The following is a 23,361-nucleotide window of genomic DNA, read 5'->3' on the forward strand; positions in this document are numbered from 1 at the left end:
CACCTATCTATTCCCCTTACAATTGAATCCCCTATAACTATTGCATTCCCACACTTTTTACTCCTCCCCTGTGCAGCAAAGCCAACTGTGGTGCAGCGAATTGGGCTGTTGCTGTTTTCCCCTGAGAGGCCGTTCCCCCAACAGCATCCAAAGCAGTTTATCTGTTTTGCAGGGAAATAGCCACAGGAGATTCCTGAACTGCCTGCCTAGATCTCTTACTCTGCCTGGTGGTCACCCATTCCCTTCCTGCCTGTGGAGTCTGAGCCTGCAGTGTGACCACCTCTCTATGCATGCTATCCACGATACACTCCACCTCGCGGATGCTCCACAGCGTACCCAGCCACCGCTCCAGCTCTGAAAGTCGGGCTTCCAGGAACTGCAGCTAGAGACACTTCCTGCACACATGCTGGTCCCGGGCACTGGAATTGTTCCTGGCTTCCCAAATAGAGCACCATGGCTTTGAGCTCTCATGCTATGACGTAACCCTTTAAATTAAGCCTTTTGGAAGATGCTTATCAATTACTCTAGGACCCTTCTTCCTTGGTCCTCGTTACTACAGAACTCCCTAAAAAACACTACTTACTATACATGAAAATAAACTGTAGACCTTTCTTACCTTAGTTACTAAGCCAGCTATTTAGAGCTATCCCCTAACAGCAGTTACTCACCAACCAATCACCTTACAGCTTTCCTGTGATGTCACTGTTGACTTTTTTTCCAAAACTCTGTGCGCCTGGACTTCTCTCAGTCTCGCTCCTTCCCGCTGCTACTCTTTTCAACTGTGTTGGTCCCACTCAGTATCACTCCTTCCCGCTGCACTTTTAAACTGTGCTTGTCTCACTCAGTCTCACTCCTTCCCGCTGCCCTTCTAAATTATGCTGGTCTCACTCAGTCTCGCTCCTTCCCGCTGCCCTTTTAAATTGTGCTGGTCTCACTCAGTCTCACTCCTTCCCGCTGCCCTTCTAAATTATGCTGGTCTCACTCAGTCTCGCTCCTTCCCGCTGCACTTTTAAACTGTGCTGGTCCCACTCAGTCACACTCCTTCCTGCGGCCGCTGCACTTTTAAACTGTGCTGGTCTCACTCAGTCTCGGGCCTTCCCTCTGCCGCTGCACTTTTAAACTATGCCGGTCCCACTTGTAAATGTACAAGGCGACCTGGGTGTTCTCATCAATAAATGAAAGATAACTTGCAGATGCAGCAAGCAATTAGGAAGGCTAATGGTATGTTAGCCTTTATCGCAAGAGGATTTGAGTAAAGGAGTAGTGAAGTCTTGCTTCAATTATATAGAACCCTGGGTCGACCGCACCTGGAATACTGTGTGCAGTTTTGGCACCCTTACCTGAGGAAGGATATTACTGCCATTGAGGGAGTGCAACGAAGGTTCACCAGACTTGTTCCCAGGATGGCGGGACAGTCCTATGAAGAGAGATTGGGGAAACTGGGCCCGTATTCTCTAGAGTTTCAAAGAATGAGAGGTGATCTCATTGAAACCTACAAAATACTTAAAGGCATAGACAGGGTAGATGCAGCTAAGATGTTTCCCCTGGTTGGGGAGTCTAGAACCAGGGGACACAATTTCAAAATAAGGGGGAAGCCACTTGGGACAGAGATGAGAAATTTCTTTAAGAACAAAGAACAGTACAGCACAGGAACAGGCCATTCGGCCCTCCAAGCCTGCGCCGATCTTGATGCCTGCCTAAACTAAAACCTTCTGCACTTCCGGGGTCCATATCCCTCTATTCCCATCCTATTCATGTATTTGTCAAGATGCCTCTTAAACGTCGCTATCGTACCTGCTTCCACCACCTCCCCCGGCAACAAGTTCCAGGCACTCACCACCCTCTGTGTAAAGAACTTGCCTCGCACATCCCCTCTAAACTTTGCCCCTCTCACCTTAAACCTATGTCCCCATGTAACTGACTCTTTCACCCTGGGAAAAAGCTTCTGACTATCCACTCTGTCCATGCCGCTTATAACTTTGTAAAGCTCTATCATGTCGCCCCTCCACCTCCTTCGTTCCAGTGAAAACAATCCGAGTTTATCCAACCTCTCCTCGTAGCTAATGCCCTGCAGACCAGGCAACATCCTGGTAAACCTCTTCTGTACCCTCTCCAAAGCCTCCACGTCCTTCTGGTAGTGTGGCGACCAGAATTGCACACAATATTCTAAGTGCGGCTGAACTAAAGTTCTGTACAGCTGCAGCATGACTTGCCAATTGTCATACTCTATGCCCCGACCGATGAAGGCAAGCATGCCGTATGCCTTCTTGACTACCTCATCCACCCGCGTTGCCACTTTGTGACCTGTGGACCTGTACGCCCAGATCTCTCTGCCTGTCAATACTCCTAAGGGTTCTGCCATTTACTGTATACCTCCCACCTGCATTAGACCTTCCAAAATGCATTACCTCACATTTGTCCGGATTAAACTCCATCTGCCATTTCTCCGCCCAAGTCTCCAACCGATCTATATCCTGCTATATCCTCTGACAATCCTCATCACTGTCCGCACCTCCACCAACCTTTGTATCGTCCGCAAACTGACTAATCAGACCAGCTACATTTTCCTCCAAATCATTTATATATACTACAAACAGCAAAGGTCCCAGCACTGATCCCTGCGGAACACCACTAGTCACATTCCTCCATTCAGAAAAGCACCCTTCCACTGCTACCCTCTGTCTTCTATGACCGAGCCAGTTCTGTATCCATCTTGCCAGCTCACCTCTGATCCCGTGTGACTTCACCTTTTGTACCAGTCTGCCATGGGGGACCTTGTCAAAGGTTTTACTGAAGTCCATATAGATAACATCCACTGCCCTTCCTTCAGCAATCATCTTTGTCACTTCCTCAAAAAACTCAATCAGATTAGTGAGACACGACCTCCCCTTCACAAAACCATGCTGCCTCTCGCTAATAGGTTTGTTTGTTTCCAAATGGGAGTAAACCCTGTCCCGAAAAATCCTCTAATAATTTCCCTACCACTGACGTAAAGCTCACCGGCCTATAATTTCCTGGATTATCCTTGCTACCCTTCTTAAACAAAGGAACAACACTGGCTATTCTCCAGTCCTCTGGGACCTCACCTGTAGCCAATGAGGATGCAAAGATTTCTGTCAAGGCCCCAGCAATTTCTTCTTTGCCTCCCTCAGTATTCTGGGGTAGATCCCATCAGGCCCTGGGGACTTATCTACCTTAATTCTTTGCAAGACACCCAACACCTCCTCCTTTTTGATAATGAGATGACTGAGACTATCTACACTCCCTTCCCTAGGCTCATCATCCACCAAGACCTTCTCTTTGGTGAATACTGATGCAAAGTACTCCTTTAGTACCTCGCCCATTTCCTCTGGCTCCACACATAGATTCCCTTCTCTGTCCTTGAGTGGGCCAACCCTTTCCCTGGTTACTCTCTTGCTCTTTATATACGTATAAAAAGCCTTGGGATTTTCCTTAATCCTGTTTGCCAATGACTTCTCATAACCCCTTTTAGCCCTCCTGACTCCTTGCTTAAGTTCCTTCCTACTGTCTTTATATTCCTCAAGGGATTAGTCTGTTCCTAGCCTTCCAGCCCTTACGAATGCTTTCTTTTTCTTTTTGACGAGGCTCACAATATCCAGCGTTATCCAAGGTTCCCGAAACTTGCCAAACTTATCCTCCTTCCTCACAGGAACATGCTGGTCCTGGATTCTAATCAACTGACTCAGAGGGTTGTGAATCTTTGGAATTCTCTACCCCAGAAGGTTGTGGAAGCTCAGGTTTTGAGAATGTTTAAAGCAGAGATGGACATATTTCTAAATACCAATGACATAGAGGGATACAGGGATAGTGTGGGAGAAAGGCACCAAAGTGGATGATCAATCATGATTGCACTGAATGGCGGAGCAGGCAGGATGAGCTGAATGGCCTATTCCTACTCCTATGTTCCTATTATGGGGATCGGACAGGGAAGTGGAGTTGAAGCAGATTAACCATGATCTATTGAATGGCAGAACAGGCTCAAGGAGCTGTATGGTCTACTCCCGCTCCTAGTTCTTACAAACTAAGGATTAATTGATTTCACTATATTAACCAGAATATGGCATACTACATCATTACAAAAGGGAAACCTGTCTGCTGGTTGAAGATCAAGCAACTCTGCCCTTTGTAAAATGCACTTAAACTTGAATGCAAGCTAGATTTACAAACAAATTTGTTTCTTGTTAGGACATTATGGATAAGCCAAGGCATTAAATCAATTAATCAAGATAAGCACACATCCCTGACATTACAATATACATTTATTTTGCCACATTCACTGACAGCATTAATTCAACCCGCAACACCAATTCACAAATCAACACAAACAGCCTGTGGCATTTTAACCATTTCAATCCAATCAGCTCCAGTGTTACAAACAGCCATCACAAGCAGCCTGGTCAGTATCTTCGACCACATCAGGAACTACCTGAATAGGTGTCATCTCCCTGTGCCATGAGTTCAACATAACCGACTGCTGTGAGCCAGCATTTAGTTTTGGACATGGTTTTGCAAATAGTTTGGCCTCCCACTCTCTGCACTTCCAACCCTTCACCACACTGGGGAAATTTACCAGAAATGCAACTGCAAAAGATGTGCATTCTTTCAGCGTTCTAAAATCACACAGGTTGGTTGGGGGTGGGGGGGGGGGGGGGGCGGGGTGGTACATCATACTAAACCACCAGCATCCCAAAAACAGTGCAGAAACACTGCCAAGTCAATCCATTCCAAGATAAACAAGTCAGTGGATATAACAGAAAAGGTTATTTCGCTGACGATTCAGCGAATTTACGGCCATAGCAGGGAGTTCCGAGCTGCTGTCAATGAACCATTCCAGGGCCCAGTCCATCGGGACTTTGAACAAGTATTTTGTATGTGTCCTCACAGCAGGTAACATTAAAAGCATCTAATAAAGGAAGATCATGGGGCAAAAGGGAGGGAGGAACTTGAAACTATAAGTATCACTGGAGAAAAGGTACTAGGAAAACTAATAAGACTAAAGGCTAACAAGTCCCTTGAACCTGGTGGCCTACATCCTAGGGTCTTAAAAGAAGTAGGTGCAGAGATTGTGGATGCATTGGTTGCAATTTTACAAAATTCCGTAGATTCTGGAAAGGTGCCAGTGGATTGAAAAGCACAAATGTAACACCTCTATTCAAGAAAGGAGTGAGAGAGAAAGCAGGAAACTATAGGCCAGTTAGCCTAACATCTATCATTGGGAAAATGCTGGAATCCATCATTAAGGAAGTAGTAGCAGGGCATTTAGAAAATCACATGCAATCAAGCAGAGTCAACATGGTTTTATGAAAGGGGATTCATGGTTGACAAATTTGAGTTTCTTTGAGGATGTAACAAGCAGGGTGGATAAAGGGGAACCAGTAGATGTAGTACATTTGGAATTCCAATACATTCGATAAGGTACCACATAAAAGGTTACTACACAAGATAAGAGCTCATGGTGCTCGAGATAACATATTAACATGGATAGAGGGGACTGGTTAACTAACAGGAAACAGAGTCGGGATAAATGGGGCATTTTCAGGTTGGCAAACGGTAACTAGTGGAGTGCCACAGGGATCAGTGCTGGGGCCTCAACTATTTACAATCTATATTAATGACTTGGATGAAGGGACTGAGTGTATTGTAGCCAAATTTGCTAATAATAGAAAGATAGGTAGGAAAGCAAGTTGTGTGGACACAAAGAGTCTGCAAAGGGATATAGATAGCTTTAGTGTGGGGGCATAAATTTGGCAATGGAGTAATGTGTGGGAAAATGTGAGGTTGCCCTCTTTGGCAGGAAGAACAGACAAGCAGATTATCTAAATGGAGACAGACTGCAGAATGCTGCGGTAGAGGGATCTGGGTGTCCTCGTACATGAATCTCAAAACGTTAGCATGCAGAAACAGCAAGTAATTAAGAAGGCAAATGGAATGTTGGTATATATTGCAAGGGGGATGGAGTCTAAAAGAAGGGAAGTCTTGCTACAACTGTATAGGGCATTGGTGAGACTGCACCAAACAGTCCCGTGTACAGTTTTGGTCTCCTCACCCTAGAAGGGATATACTTGCATTGGAAGCAGTTAAGGGAAGGTTTACTAGGCTGATTCCTGAGATAAAGGAGTTGTCTTATGAGGAAAGGTTGAGCAGGTTGGGCCTCGACTTATTGGAGTTTAGAAGAATGAGAGTTGATCTTATTGAAACATACGAGATCCTGAGGGGGCATGACATAATAGATAAGAGGATGTTTCCCCTCGTGGGGGAATCTAGAATAGGGGCAGTTTGAAAATAAGAGGTCTCTCATTTAAGATGGAGATGAGGAGGAATTTCTTCTGAGGGTTGTTAATTTTTGGAATTCTCTTCCTCAGACAGCAGTGGGGACTGGGTCATTCAATATATTCAAAACTGAGTTAGACAAATATTTGATCTACAAGAGAGTCAAGGGTTATGGGGGGCCGGCAGGAAAGTGGTGTTCAGGCCACAATCAGATCAGCCATGATCTTACTGAATGGCAGAGCAAGCTCGAGGGGCCAAATTACTTACTCCTGCTCCTATTTCCTATGATCTTATTGCATCAAATGATTTGGGAGAGTCAGTTTGATTTTATTAGATTAGATTAGAGATACAGCACTGAAACAGGCCCTTCGGCCCACCGAGTCTGTGCCGACCATCAACCACCCATTTATACTAATCCTACACTAATCCCATATTCCTACCAAACATCCCCACCTGTCCCTATATTTCCCTACCACCTACCTATACTAGTGACAATTTATAATGGCCAATTTACCTACCAACCTGCAAGTCTTTTGGCTTGTGGGAGGAAACCGGAGCACCCGGAGAAAACCCACGCAGACACAGGGAGAACTTGCAAACTCCACACAGGCAGTATCCAGGATCGAACCTGGGTCCCTGCAGCTGTGAGGCTGCAGTGCTAACCACTGCGCCGCCCTGTGTGGGGTCATATGGCTAATTCCCAAATGAGGAAAATGAGTGTCTGGATAAGTGAGTAAACATCCCATGGTCAGGTTCAAAAGCAAATGCAAATATATCTTACTGCAGCAGAAACATTTGATGCCCCAGCTGGTGACAGCTATGCCATTGGACTGGCAAACCAGAGGTCACGTATTCAAATCTCACCATGGCATGTAGAATCAATAAAGCTGGTGATTTGAGGAGAAATGACCATGAAGCTATCAGATTGTCCTAAAACTGAACTAGTTCATTAATATCTTTCAGTAAATGAAACTGCACATATACCCAATCTGACACCGATTTGACCAGTTTACACTTAATGCCATCAGAACAACTAAGTACAAGCCAGTGCAGTCCACATCCTAACAATAAATGAAAGATTTGAAGGTCTGCATCAGGAATCACAGACATTCTGACAGTGATTCTTTGTCCATGTGGCTCAGACTGGAGAGCAAAATGCTGGAAGCAGGTATCAATTAGTTACAAACTGATTCTAGTCTCCATTAACTGTCTCAACAATCTGTTCAAATTTTGATCATTCCATCTGCATTCCTAAAAACCTGATCTGAGTTACAGCTTCCTTGCCCTCTGTCCAACCCTCAGACTCTCAGAATTGCAGTTCAAGACAACACAAAAGCACTAAGTTAAGACAGGCTAAAATCAATTGCCTATCTGAGACAAGCACAAATGAAGCGAGACACTGACTGTGGATTTAATGTGCTTTCTTTCTTGAAACAAGAGGTACCAGTCTGCAATAGCCAGCACCAAGAGCAGAAACACTAAGGGACAGGGAAGGACTGTGAAGCTGTAACTGCAACTACAAGAGGAGGCACTCAGCCCAGAGTCTGGCGCAACAAGATATTTCTGCTCAGCAGTTTTTGGCATCTGTCCTCGGGGATGAGAACACTATACCACGCCTCTCTCCCAGGATAAATCCATGCATAACACCAACGAGCTCATCAGCTCTGAGCTAATGCACCAATCACAGTAATATACTTTGAGAAATGGAAATTAGATATTTTGATAGGTAAGATATTGTACTCAAAACTCTCAGCTTGAACTAACTCCTTCCCCCAGCACCCTGCGCTGCTGGATATATCTCGACTGATGTCAATCCAGTTCCCTCATGCACTCGCTCAGGAACCTCTTTCCCAGCACCCTATTTTACTGAATGTATCTCTACTGATGTTAATCCTGCTCCTTCACACTGCACTCAGTAACATCTCGCCCCCAGGACGGTGTTACTATCTATACTGATGTTAGTCTTCCTCTGTGATAACAAGAAAGGAGAATCTATGGTCAGTTTTATCCAATTTTTATAAATAATTTCTTGACTTAAGAATCAACTTTAGACCTACTCTGGAATTCCTGGAGTGCTCAGTTTCTGCCCTCACCTGCTCGGCTACTCCAGTGATGTCAATTTCAGGGCTGGATTGCAACATGTTGGGTCCAACCTAAAAGCAGCCTAGTCACCAACGCAGGGAAACCACTCCCTAAGCTGAGATAGAAATTGCCCATGTTTGTCCATATTTGAATCCCTCCAATCAGCTTTCCACTCCACCACAGTACCAAAACAGCTATCAAAGTCACAAATGACATCCTACGTGACTGTGACAAAGGTAAACTTTCCCTCCTCCTCCTTCTCGACCTGTCTGCAGCCTTTGACGTGGTTGACCACACCATCCTCCAATGCCTCTTCACTGTCATCCAGCTTATCTACCTAATCGTAGCCAGAGAAACACTTGTAATGACTTCTCGTCCTGCTCCCACACTATTACCTTTGGTGTCCCCCAAGGATCTACCCAGGGCCCCCTCCTATTTCCCATTTACATGCTGTCCCTTGGCGACATCGTCAGGAAGCAGAGCGTTAGTTTTCACATGTATGCTTACGACACTCAGCTCCACCTCAGCACCATTTCTCTTGACTCCTCCACTGTTGCTAAATCAGACTCTTTATCCAACATACAACACTGGATGAGCAGAAATTTCTTCCAATTAAATATTGGGAAAACTGAAGCCATTGTTTTGGTCCCTGCTCCAAACTCAGTTCCCTAGCTACCGACTCTATCCCTCTCCCTGGCAACAATCTGAGATTAAGCCAGTCTGTTCGCAACCTTGGTGTCACATCTGATCCCAAGACAAGCTGCCAACCTCCTATTCATGCCATCACGAAGACCATCTATTTCCACCTCCATAACATCATCCGACTTCACCCTACCTCAGTTCATCTGCTGCCAAAACCCTCATTCGTGCCTGTTACCTCTTGATGTGACTATTCCAGAGCACTCCTTGCTAGTCTCCCACATTCTACTCTCAGTAAACTTGAGGTCATCCAAAACTCTGCTGCCTGCGTCTTAACTTGCACCAAGTTCCATTCCCCTATAACCCCTCGACTGTGCTCATTGACCTATATTGGCTCCTGGGCAAGCAACGTCTTGATTGTAAAATTCTCATCCTTGTTTTCAAATTCTTCCATGGCCTCGCGCACCACCACCACCACAACCCCCACTCCCCCCCCCCCCCCCCCAACACCCCATCTCTGTATTCGCCTCCAGCTCCACAACCCTCCAAGATATCTGCGCTCCTCTAATTCTGGCCTCTTGCATATCCCTGATTTTAATTGCTCCACCATTGGTGGCTGTGCCTTCGGTTGCCTAGGCCCCAAGCTCTGGAATACCCTCCCCGACATTTCTCCGCCTCACTTTCCTCCTTTAAGACATTCATTAAAATTTCTCTCTTTGACCAAGCTTTTGGTCATCTGACCTAATATCTCCTTTTGTGGCTCAGTGTCATACTTTGTTTTATAATGCTCCTGTGAAGCGTTTTGGGATGTTTTATTGGTTATAGGTGCTATATAAATGTAAGTTCTTGTCGTAATATGCACCACGATTCTCTGGAATCTGGGACCTTGGGAGCTGAAGTCACATTGCTGCAGTTCACAAAGGAGGCTCATGAACAATGAACACTCATTAATATGATGCATTAACACAGCTCCTCAGTTCCACAACACAGACACATTCACTCAATACCAGGGTAGAATGGTATGGGGTGGGTCAGGGATTAAGGAATGTGAACAGTATCGGCAGCAAGCTCCATGCAGGACACCCTTAACTTTTATCTTGAACTACATGGTTGTCTGACTTCTGCTGTAATTGGGTGAATAGAGGCTACCCCTGGTGCTGGTACAGATGGAATATCTATATCCTCAAGTAAAGAAGGCCTAATAACTGAGAAATGAATAAAGATCAATCCACTGTGATTAGCATCGCACCAACATTATTATTTGTGTAGTCCAAGACTGGCTTTAAAGAGGGAGTCTCCAATTGAGGGAGCCACTGCATTGAGGCTTTAATGAGATTCATCCCATGAGCAAGATATTGAGCACTTCTCACTAGGTCAGGTGACTAGCTGATGCTTGAAAATTTCCCAGCAACCATTAATGAACTCTGGATCAATACAAAAAATATAAACTAGCAGTTAAGTGTATACTACCAATTCTGACAGTAGGGGGGAATCACTGTGATGAGGGGCCTGAATGCAAGTATTCATTTCATTTACTGACAAAACCATCCCCTGGGGAATTGTACAACCACCATCACCAGAACACAACAACTGGAAAGTGATTCCAAGGAACTTAGAGAAATAATCCTGTACTATGTACCCCAGCTCACTGTAACCCAATCCCTACTGTTCCCCCACACCACTAGCACCCATATACCCAATGGTCCTTCATTTCAAGCTGCCCGTCCACAAGATAAAGCAGACAACCCTGGGAACAGACTCCCAGATAAAACAGCTAGCACTGGACTGATTATATTCTGAAAAGCAAGGCCAGGATAATTATCCACTTACAGACACAACTGATGTAACTGCACTCAAAAAGGATTAGACAAAAGACATTTTCTTGACATGATGTCACGGTGTCAGCTGTAGTTCAGTGAGTTTCTCTTTTGCCTCGTAGTCAGAAGGTCGTGGTTCAAGTCCCACTCCAGGACTTGAGCACATAATCCAGGCTGACACTCCAGTGCAGAACTTCAGTGTTGAAGATGCCGTCTTTCAGATGAGACGATAAAGTGAGGCCCCATTTTCCCTCTCAAGTGGATGTAAAAGATCCCATGACACTATGCGAAGAGCAGGGGAGCTCACCCTGGTGCCCGGGCCAATATTTATCCCTCAACGGGCATCACTAAAACAGATCATCTGGTCATTTATCTCCTTGTTGTTTGCACATAGATTGGCTGCTGCGCTTCATACATTACAATAACTAAACTTCAAAACGCTCGAGGAATAGCATCTCTTTTACCGATTAGGCACACTACAGCCTGCCGGACTGAACGTTGAGTTCAGTAATTTCAGAGCATGACGGGCCCCCTATTTTACTTTTATTTTTAGTTATTTTTTCTTTTTTATATTTATTTATTTTTGGGGTTTTTTTGCGTTTAGTTTGCTTACCCACTTTTTTTTCATGTTTGTACTTGCGGCTGTTCAATTTTCAGTCCGTTAACACCCGATCTGTACTAATGCTTTGTCTTTCAAAACATCATCAACATATTGTTTGCCTTTGCTCCATGACCTTCTGGTCAGCTATTCTGTGACCTTGTCCTGTCTACACCTTCTCCTTTGTTATCTCTTGGCCCACCCCCGCTTAACTTGCTTATAACCTTTCACATTTCTAACATTTGCCAGTTCTGAAGGGTCACTGACCTGAAACGTTCTCTCTCCACAGATGCTGCCAGACCTGCTGAGTATTTCCAGCATTTCTTGTTTTTATTTCAAAAAGTACTTCATTGGTGGTAAAGCAGTTTGGGAAATCGAGGTTATGAAAGGCACTGTATAAATGCAAATCTTTACTCTTTGCAGAAGTATCGACCATTTCTCTCTCTAGAAGAAGGCCTGAACTTCTGTGTAATCCTGGATTTTCTACTTCTGTTATTCTCTGGAGCATTTTGTCTTTGTGAGCAGCAGGTCCCTTTGCTCCCCTCCCCATGATCATGCAACAAACTCCCAAACTTCCAGACACCAAGGCCACTAACTGGGATTTAGCAACTGGTTTTACCCAGCCACCTAAGGGACTCAGCACTTCCCCAGTCCCCAACAATCTGATTCAGATTAAAACACAACCCCACCTCATCAAATTTTCAATTGCATAGCTCCCGAATACATCAACTTGTCATGCCCAAGTCTGGAATTAAATTTCCCAAAGCATGTCCACTCGCCATATTGTCAATGATAAACTCATACACCTCGCTGCCTCTTCCATAGCTACATATAGCCCCCAGCCCCTACCACCCAGCATCCATCCCGCAATCCCCGCCCCGCTCCTCCCATCCCACCTGTCAGTCCCCAGAATCTCTGGCAGCACAGGCTGTAGCAAAGAGACCTGCTGCGGCACAGTGGCGCAGTGGTTAGCACCGCAGCCTCACAGCTCCAGGGACCCGGGTTCAATTCCGGGTACTGCCTGTGTGGAGTTTGCAAGTTCTCCCTGTGTCTGCGTGGGTTTTCTCCGGGTGCTCCGGTTTCCTCCCACAAGCCAAAAGACTTGCAGGTTGATAGGTAAATTGGCCATTATAAATTGTCACTAGTATAGGTAGGTGGTAGGGAAAAGGTGGGGATGTTTGTTGGGAATATGGGATTAGTGTAGGATTAGTATAAAATGGGTGGTTGATGTTCGGCACAGACTCGGTGGGCCGAAGGGCCTGTTTCAGTGCTGTATCTCTAATCTAATCTAATCTAATCTAATAATAAAAATAGAAAATCCAGGATTATAGAGCAGGTCGAGGTTTGATCTAAAAGAGAAACGGTCGACACTTCTGATCCGACAATATTGACTGGCATTTCCACTTTTCACATCATGGCAGATCTGCTGCCTATTTCCAACTAAAGCCTGGCTCGCGTACAAAAGTAAAACCCGACCCAGGCCTGACCCGACAACAGCCAACCCAAACCTAACCCGGGCCTGAGACCTTTAATTTTTTAAAATGCCCGACCCGAACCCGACACATGTTGTGAGGTTTGGTTGGGTAGTTAGGCTTTACTGCAGAGTGCGGAGTCCGCACTGCATGTTCCCCGCCTTGACGTCCTGAATGTTCATTTGAAGATTACTTCCTGGACCAAGGCAGCACTGTCCACGTCCGGCCCGACCCGACCCGAGCCCGAATGCTGGACCCGGAAGAGAGACCAGAACCCGATACATGTCGTCGGGTTCGGGGCGAGTAGCCAAGCTTTATTTCCAACACTTTACATTTTTATTTCAAAATTTCAGCATTTTCTGTTTTTCCCCCCTTTCACAGCTCTGAAGAGTGAAACAAGACCAATTAATTTTCTTTCTTTGGAACTGCAGAGTTAACTAGCTACTGGACATCAACCCAATCTGTGAACAAAACTTAAACTGGACCTACTGTGCAGCTGGGCACTACTGAGACGGTCAGTCTTTATCAGGACTGAGCACATTAAGGTGGCTCTCAATGCCACTCAGTGAGGCAGAAATCTTACAGGGTAAGGATCGCAGTCAAAGAAAAAGATTTTTATAAAGTAAAACATTTCAATAATAGAACATTTTAAAACCCAAGCTTGAAAAGCAACACACTGGAGGGTCACGTGATCACTGAACAAAACCCTATCGCACTAACTTAGAAATCATATACATCTTTCCCTCTGCTCCACAGCAGATGAATGTCCCCTAAGAGAGGGTACTTCACTCAATTTACTCTGATATCAATATAAACCCATGAACAAAGGAACAGACACAAGGAAAATCTGGGTCAGAGCTGTCAAATGTCTTCTGCTTCCTTCCAGACACACACTGCCCTAGTTTCCAATCTTTGCAATAATGCACAGGCAGTACATACTGTTTAACTCCTGCTCAATTTTAGACATCTTGTTTCCTTTCAAGAAAATGGAGGGCTCCAAGCATTCAAAGGTCACATGCTAATGAAGGTTAAATGGACAACGGGTTAGTGTGTGGATTCCACTCACATTGCAACTGAATCCTGTACACATTGTTTCACCCAGTCCCAGTTCCCCCAAACCCCACATTGGCCAGACAACACAATCCCTCCCTCTAAAGAACCTTTTAAGAAGAGCATTGCTGTCATCATTCTCTCCATGTTCAGTGTGTTCAATCAGGGTTGTTACTACTAGAAGGACAGTACAACGATAGCATTTAATAGTGACAAGTAAAGGTTGCTATGTGTGACCTATGCAAACCAGACTGAATGACTCAAAACCGCATACAACTACTGCACAATAAAAACAGATTTGGCAGTCAAAACAAAACTATTTTTAATCTGATTGCTGGTACTCTGCTGATCAGATTACAAGTGTAACAAAGGATACAGTCTGTCCTGTGACTACAGAAATGGAGACTGGGGCACCAATATCTATAGTTAGATGACTAGGTTTTGGGGGTAGTGGGGACAAAATATATTTGAGTGAAAAAAATGCTGAGGATGTTCTTGAACATTTGTTGAATTCTTACCACTCTTTGGGTAGAGAGGTTTCTCCTGAATTCACTACTGGATTTATTAGTGACTCGCTTTGGGCTCCACCACAAGTGGAAACATCTTATTTATACTGATTCTATCAAGCCCTTTCAAAATCTTAAAAGACCTCTATCAGGTCACCCCTCAGTCTTTTTTTTTGCAGAAAAGAGCTCCAGCCTGTTCAATCTTTGCTGATAGGCATAACCTCTCAGTTTTGGAATTATCCTTGTGGATCTTTTTTGCACCTTCTCCAGTGCCTCGATATCCTTTTCATAACAGGAAATCAGACTACGCAGTACTCAAAGTATAGTTAAACCAAGATTCCATACAAGTTTAACATAACGTGTCTGCTTTTCAATTCTACCCATCTAAAAATGAACACCAATTCTTTGCTTTTTTAAAAAATGGCCATATTAATTTGCGTCACTAAAGTTAGTGATTTGTACGTCTGTACCCCCAGATCCATCTGCCTCTCTGCCACATTTAGACACTTAATGTCCAAGAAACAGGTGGCTGCCGCATTAATTAAACTCTCCAATTTGGTGTCATCTGCAAATTTTGAAATTGTACTCCTGATGCCCAAGTCCACCTTGTTTATATAAATGGGGAACAGTGACCCCAGCACTGATCCTTGCGGAACCCAACTTCTCACCTTTTGTCCGTCTGAGTGACTACCTTAACCTCTTATTCTCTCTTTTCTGTTTTCATAGAATAGTACAGCACAGTAGAGCAATCCAGATAGTCCCACCCCCCACTCTTTCCCCGTATTACCAGAATTTATTTTCCTTATCCAATTTTCTTTTGAAGGCTACTATTGAATCTGTATCCACTATCCAAATCGTAACCACTTCTTGGGTAAAAGCTTTTCCTCATGTCGTCTCTGGTTCTTTTACCAATCACCTTAAATCAATGCTCCCTTGTTATCCACCCTTCAGCCATTGGAAATAGTTTCTCTTCATTTACTCTCCCTAAACCCACCAATGATTTTAAAACCTCTATCAAATCTCCTCTGAACCTTCTCTGCACTAAACTGGGGCAATTGTTTAATCAGGTACTGTAGCGATATAAGTACTGTATTTAATATATTTAGTTTAACTAGTTAAGCTATACAACTACAAATTAGCAATGATATTTCTAATCTTGAAACCTAATTAGTTAAATAAAACACAATAGAGATGGCAGGGGAGGTGATGTGTTGCAGCTGTAGCACATGGAAACTGGTGAACACCAGTGTGATCCACCGCACCACATCTGCACTAAGTGTCTGCAGCTCGAGGACCTTCGGCTCAAGAGTTGATTAATGGAGTCCAAGATTCAGAGACAGTGATGCATCAGGGAGGGGGATAGTTACTTGGACACTTTGTTCCAGGAGGCAGTCACACTCCTTAGGCTAGGTACTTCAGATTTGGCCCATTCTCAAGAATAACAGGGCGTGACTACCACTGAGGCATGTATGGGGTCTAGAAAATAACAATGGAGGAGCCTCAGTCCTTGCACCTATCCAACAGGTTCGAGGTTCTTGCAGCTTGTTGGACGAGAGCAGGAACTGCAGGGAGGATGAGCAAACTGACCACAGCACCATGGTGCAGGGGGCCATTCAAGTGGGAGGAGTAAAAATGAATATAGTAGTAGGGAACAATATTAGGGGGATAGATACTGTTCTCCAGCTGAGATCAAGAGTCCGGAAGGCTGAGTTGCCCTGTGCCAGGGTTAAGGACATCTCCTCGGGGCTGAAGAAGAACTTGGAGTGGAAGGGGAAGGATCCAGGTGTCGTGGTTCATGTGGGTATCAACGACATAGGTAGGACTAAGCAAGATGTTCTGCTGATAGCATATGAGCGACCAGGGGCTAAATTAAAAGGGGGAACCACAAAGGTAATAATCTCTGGATTATTACCTGAGCCACGAGCAAATTGGCAGAGGGTAAATAAGATCAGAGTTGAATGCATATCTCAGAGATTGGCATGGGAGAAGTGGGTTTCGATTCATGGGGCACTGGCACCAGTATTGGGGAAAGAGGGAGCTGTACCGTTGGGATGGCCTTCACCTGAACCGTGCTGGGACCAGTGTCCTGGCAAATTACATAACTTGGGCTGTACAGAGGGCTTTAAACTAAATAGCGGGCGGGTTCAGGTGAGGGAAAATTTAGAAAGTTAACAAGAACAAGGCAATCAGTGCAGGATAGCAATTCGGGTAATGATAACCAGAGGGCGACAGGGACAGTGCATACAAACATAAGAGTGCACCAGCAACAGGGTCAGACAGGGAAAAATGGTAAGGGTACAGAATTAAAGGCTCTTTATCTGAATGTACGCAGCATTTGAAACAAAATGGACGATTTGATAGCAAAAATAGAAATAAATGGGTATGATACCATGGCTGCAAGGTGATCAAGGCTAGGAACTAAATATTCAAGGGTAACTGACATTTCAAAAGGGTAGGAAGGTAAATGTAAAGGAGGTGGTAGCTCTGTTGATAAAGGATGAGATCACTACCATACTGAGAAATGATCTTGGCTCGGAAGATCAAGATGTAGCATCAGTCTGGGTGAAGATTAGAAACAGCAAAAGGAAAATCGTCACTGGTGGGAGTACTTTATAAGCCCCTCAACAGCAGCTACACTGTAGGATAGAATATAAATCAAGATATAATGGGGGACTGCAGGAAAGGTACTACAATAATCATGGGCGATCTTTATCTTCATATCTCAGAATCACAGTAAATAGATTGGATGAACCGAACTGGCAAAGCTGGCCTGGAGGATGAGTTCATAGAGTGTATTAGGGGCAGTTTCTTTTTTTTTTAATTCATTCATGGGATGTGGGCATCACTGGATATGGCAGCATTTATTGCCCATCCCTAATTGCCCTGGAGAAGGTGGTGGTGAGCTGCCTTCTTGAACCGCTGCAGTCCATGTGAGGTAGGTACACCCACAGTGCTGTGAGGAAGAGTGTTCCAGGATTTTGACCCAACGACAGAGAAGAAACAGCGATATAGTTCCAAGTCAGGATGGTGTGTGACTTGGACGGGAACTTGCAAGTGGTGATGTTCCCATGCATCTGCTGCTCTTGTCCTTCGAGGTGGGAGAGGTCGTAGCTTTGGAAGGTGCTGTCTAAGGAGCCTTGGTGCGTTGCTGCAGTGCATCTTATAGATGGAACACACTGCTGCAACTGTGTGTCAGTGGTGGAGGGAGTGAATGTTTGTGGATGGTGTGCCAATCAAGCGGGTTGCTTTGTCCTGGATGGTGTCGAGCTTCTTGAGTGTTGTTGGAGCTGCACCCATCCAGGCAAGTGGAGAGTATTCCATCACACTCCTGACTTGTGCCTTGTAGATGGTGGACAGGCTTTGGGGAGTCAGGAGGTGAGTTACTCGCCGCAGGATTCCTAGCCTCTGACCTGCACTTGCAGCCACGGCATTTACATGACTACTCCAGTTCAGTTTCTGGTCAATGGTAGCCCCTAGGATGTTGATAGTGGGGGATTCAGCGATGGTAATGCCATTGAATGTCAAGGGGAGATGGTTAGATTCTCTCTTGTTGGCGATGGTCATTGCCTGGCACTTGTGTGGCGCAAATGTTACTTGTCACTTTTTAGCCCAAGCCTGGATATTGTCCTGGTCTTGCTGCATTTCTACATGGACTGCTTCAGTATTTGAGGAGTGCGAATGGTGCTGAACAATACATTCTGGAACCAACCCGGGAGAGGCTATTTGAGACCTGGTAATGTGTAATGAGACAGAATTAATAAATGACCTCATAGTCAAGGATCCTCTAGGCAAGAATTATCATAACATGATAGAATTTCACGTTCATTTGAGGGTGAGAAGTCTGCGTCTGAAACTAGTGTCTTATACTTAGATGATGGTAAAGTGGACTAGGTTAAAAGGCAAGACAGTAGAAAAGCAGTGGCAGACATTTAAGAGAGATATTTCATAACAATCAACAAAGATATATAGCATTGAGAAAGACTCTGTGAAAGATGCACCATCTGTGCCTAAGGAAGTTAAGGATGGCACTGAATTGAAAAATAAGATGTACGATGCTGCAAAGATTAGTGGTAGGCCAAAACATTGGGAAAAATTTAGAAACCAGCAGAGAATGACTAAGAAAATAATCAAGAGGGAGAAAAAAAGAGGCAAAAGGAAGGGAGGAACTTAGAACAATCACCATCACTCAGGGAGGCACAGTGGCGCAGTGATTAGCAGCGCAGCCTCACAGCTCCAGCGACCCAGGTTCAATTCTGGGTACTGCAAGAGTACTGGAGTTTGCAAGTTCTCCCTGTGTCTGCGTGGGTTTCCTCCGGGTGCTCCGGTTTCCTCCCACATGCCAAAGACTTGCGGGTTGATAGGTTAATTGGCCATTATAAATTGCCCCTTAGTATAGGTAGGTGGTAGGGAAATATGGGGACAGGTGGGGATGTGGTAGGAATATGGAATTAGTGTAGGATTAGTATAAAAATGGGTGGTTGATGGTCGGCACAGACTCGGTGGGCCGAAGGGCCTGTTTCAGTGCTGTATCTCTAAACTAAACTAAACTACAGAAAAGGGACTAGGAAAACTAACGGGACTAAAGGCCGACAAGTCCCCCCTGGACCTGATGGCTTGCCTACTAGCTGCAGAAATAGTGGATGCATTGGTTGTAATCATCCAAAATTCCCTAGATTCAGGAAAGGCCCCAGTGGATTGAAAAGTGCAAATGCAACACTTCTATTCAAGGGGGGGGGTGCAACAGAAAGCAGCAAACTACAGGCAAGTTAGCCGAACATCTATCATTGGCAAAATGCTAGAATTAAGGAAGCATTAGCAGGACATTTAGAAAATCATAATGCAATCAAGCAGAGTCAACATGATTTATGAAAGGGAAATAGTGTTTAATAGATTTATTAGAGTTCTTTGAGCATGTAACAAGCAGGGTGGATAAAGGAGAACAAGTAGATGTAGTGTGCTTGGATTTCCAAAGGGCATTCAATAAGGTGCCACATAAAAGGTTACTACACAAGGTGTTGGGGTTATATATTAGCATGGATAGAGGATTGGCTAACTAACAGGAAACAGACGGAATAAATGGGTCATTTTCAGGTTGGCAAATTGTAACCAGTAGAGTGCCACTAGATGAGCACTTGAAACACCATGGCACACAAGGTTACAAGCCAAGTGCTGGAAAATGGGATTACAATAGATAGGTGCTTGATGGCTGGCGGGGACTCGATGGGCCTGTTTCTGTGCTGTATAAATCTGACTCTATGACCCTATGACAGAGGGATCAGTGCTGAAGCCTCAACTATTTACAATCTGTATTAATGATTTGGATGACGGGATCGAGTGTATTGTAACCAAATTTATTGATGAAACAAAGATAGGTGGGAAAGCAAGTTGTGAGGAGAATGCAAAGGGTCTGCAAACAGATATAGATCGAACAGTCGTTTAGTAGTACAGAACTTGAGAATTGCTGAAAATAGAGACATGTTGTCAAAGCTTTTCATCTTGCACTCATCAGGACAATACGCAAGAATAACCAATATAAGGGAAAACAACAACTTATACTGCATGAGAAGAGTGCGCTGATTGGTTGGCAAGTGAACTCTGATTGGTAGAGGCGTTGCCACGGAGAATACACCAGTTTACGGTGATTGACAGTTAACTGCCAAGCTTTGTTTGAAATTTAAAGCAGGCAGCTTGACTCTGATTGGTCAAGGCACTGCGCTGAGGAATTAACATAAGGCTGCCACTTATTTCATTCAGCTGAAACAGGCATAATACGTGTACATGTTCTTTCTGTCTGCAAAGAACAGGGGCCCGTGTATTGATATATGTAGCTTCCAGTATGTGCAAATGCACCACACTGTGAGCCTGACTGACAATCTTAAATTGGTTGTCAGCGTAATTCTTAGCACACTGAGGTTTACTTAGAAAATGTTGTCCAACCGCGGAATCACATCTAATGTCGGAGACTGTGCTTTGAGTGTTGCAAGCATAGGCTGGCAGGTTGGGTACAGCCTGTATCTTGCCCGTTGCGAACAGCGGATACGAGATACAGTTTTGGTCTCCTTACTTGAGGGATATACTTGCATTGGAAGCATTTCAGAGAAGGTTCATTAGGTTGATTCCTGGGATGAAGGGGTTGCCTTATTAGGAAAGATTGAGCAGGCTGGGCCTATACTCATTGGAGTTTAGAAAAATGAGAGGTGATCTTATTGAAACATAAAAGATTCTGAGGGGGGCCTGACAGGGTAGATGCCGAAATTATGTTTCCCCTCATGGGGGAATAATTTCAAAATAAGGGATCTCACATTTAAGATGGAGATGAGAGGAATTCCTTCTCTCATAGAGTGCTTAATCTTTGGAATTCTCTTTCCCAGAGAGCAGTGGAGGCAGGGCTATTGAATATATTCAAGGCTTAAGTTAGGCAGACTGTTGATCTACAAGGGAGTAAAGGGTTATGGGGGGGCCGGCAGAAAGGTGGAGTGAAGACCTCAATCAGAGCAGCCATGATCTATTGAATGGCAGAGCAGGCTTGAGGGGCTGAATGGCCCACTTCTGCTCCTATTTATGTTTTTATGGTCTAACAAGTATCATCCCAGATTCCCCAGTTTATTCACATCACTGTAATTCCTCATCACTGTAATTCCTCATCACTGGAACCATTCTTGTATATCTCTTCTGTAACCTTTCTGCAAAGCCTTCACATCCTTCCCATTAAGTGCAGTGCCCCGAATTGGTACAATGCTCCAGATGGGGTCAAACTAGTGTGTTATATGGATTTAACATAACTTCCTGACCTCTGTACCCATAAGCCCAAGGGATGCAGACTTGAATGAATGTGACAGACAACTAGTTTAACCGTTCACCACCAGATCTGTCTGGATCACGTAGAACACTATTGGGTCCTGCTCACATTTGTCAAAATTGCTCATCATTCCAGGATCATCCTGGAGTGCAAATATTACTCGCAGCTTCTTTTCTCTACTATAAACCATCTTCTTAAACCTCTTCCCTTGCCGCTTCACCCTCACCTCCAACAACTGAAAGAAGCTCACGGACTGTTTGTCTCCAAGATTGAGACCACCTGATCAATCGCTTCTGCCACTTCTCTCCCTTCTCCTAGCCTACTGGCCAAATTTCCTCAAAAGCCTCCTCCTGGCCAAGCCCTGAACTCGCTCCTATCTCTCCTCCTATCCTTCCTCATTCCCTTTCCAAGCTTATCTTGTCCATGAGATCCACTTTCTTCTCCTTCAACCCTATTCTCATTGAAGTGCCAACCATCTAACTCTCCTTCCTGGCTCGCTGATATTGTTAATGGATGTCTCTCTTCAGGTTCTGTCTCCCTCTCCTTCAAATCTGTCATCACCCCATCCTCCCAAAGAAAGACCTTACCTATACCATTCTTGCAAACTTCCAGCCTGTCTTCAACCTCCCTTTCCTCTCCAAAGTCCTTGAGCATGTTGCTACCTTTCAAATCCATCTTTCCTGAAACTCCATGATCGAATCCCTTCAATCAGGTTTACACCCAATCACAGAGGCACTTCAGTACTCAAAGTCACAAATAGTATCCTATTTGACTATCCCTCCTCGACCTGTTCATAGTGTTTAACACATTTGACCATACCATCCTCCTCCAACACCTCTCCACTATCCTTCAAGCTGGTTGGAACTACATTTGCCTGATTCCATTCTTAAATAATTAGTCGTAGCCAGAGTATCACTTACAATGGCGTCTCTTCCCGCTCCATCACCTCTGATGTCACCCAAGGATCTATCCTTGGCCCCCTCCTACTTCTCATCTACATTTTTTGTTTATTCATTCATGGGATGTGGGCTTCACTGGCTAGGACAGCATTTATTGCCCATCCCTAATTGCCCTCGCGAAGGTGGTGGTGAGCCGCCTTCTTAAACCGCTGCAGTCCTTGTGGGGTAAGTACACCCACAGTGCTGTTAGGGAGTTCCAGGATTTTGACCCAGTGACAATGAAGGAACGGCGATATAGGTCCAAGTCAGGATGGTGTGTGACTTGGAAGGGAACTTGCAGGTGGTGGTGTTCCCATGCATTTGCTGCCCTTGTCCTTCTAGGCGGTAGAGGTTGTAGGTTTGGAAGCTCTGATCTAAGGAGCCTTGGTGTGTTGCTGCAGTGCATCTTGTAGATGGTACACACTGCAGCCACTGTACGTCGGTGGTGGAAGAAGTGTATGTTTGTGGAAGGGGTGCCAATCAAGCGGGTTGCTTTGTCCTGGATGGTGTCAAGCTTCTTGAGTGTTGTTGGAGCTGCACCCATCAAAGCAATTGGAGAGCATTCCTTCACACTCCTGACTTATGCCTTGTAGATGGTGGACAGGCTTTGGAGAGTCAGGAGGTGAGTTACTCGCCACAGGATTCCTAGCCTCTGACCTGCACTTGTTGCCATGGTATTTATATGGCTACTCCAGTTCAGTTTCTGGTCAATGGTAACCTACAGAATGTTGATAGTGGGGGATTCAGCGATGGTAATGCCATTGAATGTCAAGGGAGATGGTCAGATTCTCTCTTGTTGGAGATGTCATTGCCTGACACTAGTGTGGCGCAAATGTTACTCGCCACTTATCAGGCCAAACTTGGTTATTGTCCAGGTCTTGCTGCATTTCTACACAGACTGCTTCAGTATCTGAGCAGTCACGAATGGTGCTGAACATTATACAATCATCAGCAAAGATCCCCACTTCTGACCTAATGAGTGAAGGAAGGTCATTGATGAATCAGCTGAAGATGGTTGGGCCCAGGATACTACCCTGAGGAACCCCTGCAGTGATATCCTGGAGCTGAGATGATTGACCTCCAACAACCATAATCATTTTCCTTTGTGCTCGGTATAACTCCAACCAGCAGTGAGTTTTCTCCCTGATTCCCATTGATTCCAGTTTTGC

At 44.8% G+C, this 23,361-nt stretch overlaps 1 protein-coding gene across 2 annotated transcripts in view; it reads right to left on the reverse strand.

Annotated features, from left to right (window-relative positions):
- sbf1 (SET binding factor 1) overlaps positions 1 to 23,361 on the reverse strand; it is a 140,021-nt gene that overhangs the window by 111,278 nt on the left and 5,382 nt on the right. The window lies entirely within an intron of this gene.

The sequence above is a fragment of the Heterodontus francisci genome, chromosome 27, assembly GCF_036365525.1.
Source record: "Heterodontus francisci isolate sHetFra1 chromosome 27, sHetFra1.hap1, whole genome shotgun sequence".
NCBI classification, from domain to species: domain Eukaryota; kingdom Metazoa; phylum Chordata; class Chondrichthyes; order Heterodontiformes; family Heterodontidae; genus Heterodontus; species Heterodontus francisci.